The sequence below is a fragment of the Quercus lobata genome, chromosome 11 (genome assembly GCF_001633185.2).
Source record: "Quercus lobata isolate SW786 chromosome 11, ValleyOak3.0 Primary Assembly, whole genome shotgun sequence".
Taxonomy (NCBI): domain Eukaryota; kingdom Viridiplantae; phylum Streptophyta; class Magnoliopsida; order Fagales; family Fagaceae; genus Quercus; species Quercus lobata.
This window is the reverse complement of record NC_044914.1, coordinates 22,131,639-22,135,591: the sequence shown is the minus strand read 5'-3', so window position 1 is coordinate 22,135,591 and position 3,953 is coordinate 22,131,639.

The window sequence follows — 3,953 nt, the reverse complement described above, 5'->3', positions numbered from 1 at the left end:
GCGCGACCACCGAAGTGACCAAATAATTTTTCTTCTACCACGAGATCCTCACCAGAAAGGTTAATATCAAAGGGATTCTCTTCACCAAACACTGGGAGGAGGAAGTTATTAACCACATCCTCTAAGGTGATTGTTAATTCACCAGTAGAAAAGAAAAAAGTATGAAGGGAAGGGCACCAACGACGTACCAGATGCCTGAGCCCTTTGGCGTCTCTGAAGCCCTCAAGGTTTCTGGAAATAGCCACTGCCTTTAGGATACCGGCGCGCTCCAAACGACCCACAAATTCAGCATCAGACAGTTCCTTGTCTACCCATATAGGCCAGCCCTGAATCTTTCCTGGAACAAAATCAAAGAAAATAGGAACCGCCTCTCGGATTCCTTGTCTGATCTGGAGATCAAAAATCTCTCTAGGGTCAGGAACTTGGGTGGAACCAGCGAAACCCGCTTGACCAGAAAACATCCAAACGTGAGGGGATGGAGGAGCCTCACCATGAGATATATGAGGGAAAAATAAACTGAGAGAATACCAAGGATCCCGTAAAGGGAAGGCCGGACGTTCAGTAACCTCGTGAGAATCACTCGGAGCAAAACCAGAAAAACCTTCACCCTCAGAAGGACTGGGAGTACGCTCTCTCCTCTTTCGAGAAGAAGAAGAAGCCATCGAAACAACACACACTCTGAGAAGAAAAGAGATTGAAAGTGCGAAAGGGAGGAAGACCAGAGTAACAGAGAAGAAGAGAAAAAAAAAAAAAAAGAGAAACACAAAGAGTGAAAAACTCAGAGAAGCAAAGTGATAAGATGAAACGGCTACAATAAAGGCACGAATAGCAGTTGGGGAAAACAGTTTATGAAAAGACGTGCCAGTTGCCAAGAAATTTAATTTGAAGTGATCAGCAGTTATTAATGAGAAATAACGGGAAACGAGAAAAGTGGGTAAAGGAGTTTTACCTCAAATACCCAACTGCCACGTCCCGTATAAAGAGGAAGCTGCAAAAGGTAATAATTATAAGGGAATGCAACATGCAAAAAGGAGGTGACTAAAAGCAGCAGAAAAGGGCCGGGATCCCAAGTAAAAAGGAAGGGAACCCAGTAGAAGACAAAAAAAGGGGGATACCACGAAAATCTTAGGAAACCTAAATCACTCACGCGTGGGTTTCAGGCAACCCACGAGCTCGGGGGGCTAAATGTTGAGGTCTAAAAAGGGTCATAATGAAATAAGCCCAAAACAGAAGAACAAGTCAAGCCCAAAAGGAAAAATCTCAAGCTAAGCCCAAAGTAATAGGCACGGATGACCCATGGGGGATAAAAGGAAGGCCCAGAGGATCCTGAAGCCCAGAAAAGGAAGAAGCATCCCAAAAAGAGACCACGGCAAAATATAAAGAAGCAAGGATCCTCAAATCCCTTCAAGCACAAATAAAAAGGAAGACTGGGACAGATCGGTAGAAAGAAGACAGGAAAAGAAAAAAACAAGAAACGCGAGCGACCTCTCATGGCACAGACAGCAAAAGAGCCTCGGGGAACCAGGACAGGGAAGAAGAATGGCAACGAATGACTTTCAAAAATGGCAGAACAGGATTCCGCCCAAATAGGAAAGAAAGGGAAAAGAGGAATGCGCCAGAAATGGGGATGCCGAGAAGGGCATACCTCAGCACGTCCCAAAGAGGATGGCCAACCAGAAGCTTTCGAAGGAATCAGAACCAAGAGAAGGAAAGAATGAGAGAAAACGGCAAAGGGACTTACCGAGGCGACAGGGACAGAACATGCTCTGTTTGCAAAAGAACAAAACAGGGGAACCCGGGACACCCAGAAAAACTCCATTATAAAAGGAGGGGACGGGTTGTGAAGAAGGTAGCGAGAAAAAAAGAAAGAAACACAAGAAAGAAGAAATTCTCTAGGAAGAACCATCAGAAAAATCTATGCAGAAAGAAAAATACTAAGGGAAGAACAAATACTGCTTCCCGATATCCTGTAAAGGCCACTATTGCACATACTCGGATTCAACGAGAATCAAACTTTGCAAGTTTTGAAGGCTGAAATAGCCATTCAAGACTGCAATTTTTGAGCTTGATTGGACCTTGTATCACGTCCTAGTGAGCTTTCTGTAATCAAAACAGATAACTTATTAATGAAACACTGCTTAATAATTCCCAGGATCCTCACAGCACTATTTCTTTGTTTTATCGTTTTGCTAATCTTGCTTTGTTTCCTTCTGAACTTACGTTGTTAATTTTGGTACTCCTCGATATTCTTGTTTGTTGTCTTTCTGTATATTGTCAGGAGTATTCTCTGCATTCACTTGATTCTTAAACAGCTCGTTAGCTGCGGTGAATCAAGGCCCGGTCCACCAAATCCTTTCCTTTTCATTCAAGCCCAGGATCCTTGGGCTTGAGTATCCTGAAAAAGGCACTCTCACATAGTCTTACTTACATCTTTAAGGGAACATGTTACTGCACCTTCGAAAAATAAAAAAGAAGAGTTCCTCTTTCGTGAAAGAGATAATCTATTCCTCTAAAGATATGCAGCACACCATTTTCGTAAAAGTAGCTCTTCAAAACAAACTGTGCGCCATATTCTGAGCTTGGAAAACCTTTCTCTAGACACCCAAACCCATATGCTCATGGACACAAAGCTTAAGCTGACACTAAAGACAAAACTTGATTTTTAACTTAAAAAGATACCAAAGCATGAACCAACAATTTTTTTTAAAAAAATTTCTAATTTCTAAATGGTATCTATAATATTAACAAATTTTAAATATTAGGAAAATCAAATATGCAATATCTATATGATTAGTAATTCAACAAGTATAAATGCTTGTATTTGGTATTTTATATTCGGTATTTGTCATAGCAACACCCAAATCCTAAAATTCTAGACTTTGATTTTGGGTCTTCATTAGCAAATAACTAAAATTTAAAAACCTAACAACATAATCATTTGAATTATTATTATTTTTATAATACCAATAAACAAATGGTATTATGAGCTCAAATAATAGTCTAGCTAAAAGAAAAGGGGAGGATTGATTAATTTCCTCATACTCCACTTGGAAAATATAGGGCATTGAGGGATTCACCGAACTTTTTTATTTTTTTATTTTATTTTATTATATTATTATTATTAATTTTTTTTACAAAGTTAACATCACATTTGTTTGGAAAGATTTTATCTTGTCCCACAATTTTAGCTCACGGTATTGTAAATGTTAACCCATTTATTTATTTATTTGAAAATTTCACTGAAATTCAATTGGTTGCGGGCCTTATATTTATTCAAAAAAAAAAAAAAAAAAAAAAAAAAAAAAAAAAAACTATGTCCATGTACCGTACTCAAACCCTAACCCCTGATGCCTTTAGTCCTATACTATCTAATTTTCTCCTGTCTCTTGATTTTTTTTGTTTCAAACTATATGTTTTTGCTATAAATCCAAATTTAAATACTTTGAATAATAGAGAAAAAAAAAAGTTAAATTCAAGATTTTTTAATACTTTCAAACTCGTCCTCTATCTTTATATCTCTGTATCTTTCTATTAAATGTGAATTTTGAAAATATAAGAAGGAGACAAAAATTCAGGAGAAACTCATCAAAACGACAAACTATTGAGAAATCATTACCCCATATTGTCTTACAATGACAGGAATGTTGTACTATTAGCAAAAGTATTAGATGTTGGCCATATGTTTTGATAGGCATGATCAGAGGGGGAGGATATTACCTAAGGGGGAGTGTCTTTACATTCTTCTTCAGTTTAAGTTGTTATATTGTGTTTTGTAAACTGTTATATGGTGATTTGTACCCATGTGCTTTTGTAAGCTTTTAGGGTTAATGTTTTATGCATAGTTTGTAGGCTTTATGGTATGTACCTTACTTAATGCAACCTTTATGCTATGTTGAAATCAGTACTTCAATCTAAATGTCTTGCATTTTAATTTATGTACTGTCACTCTTGTG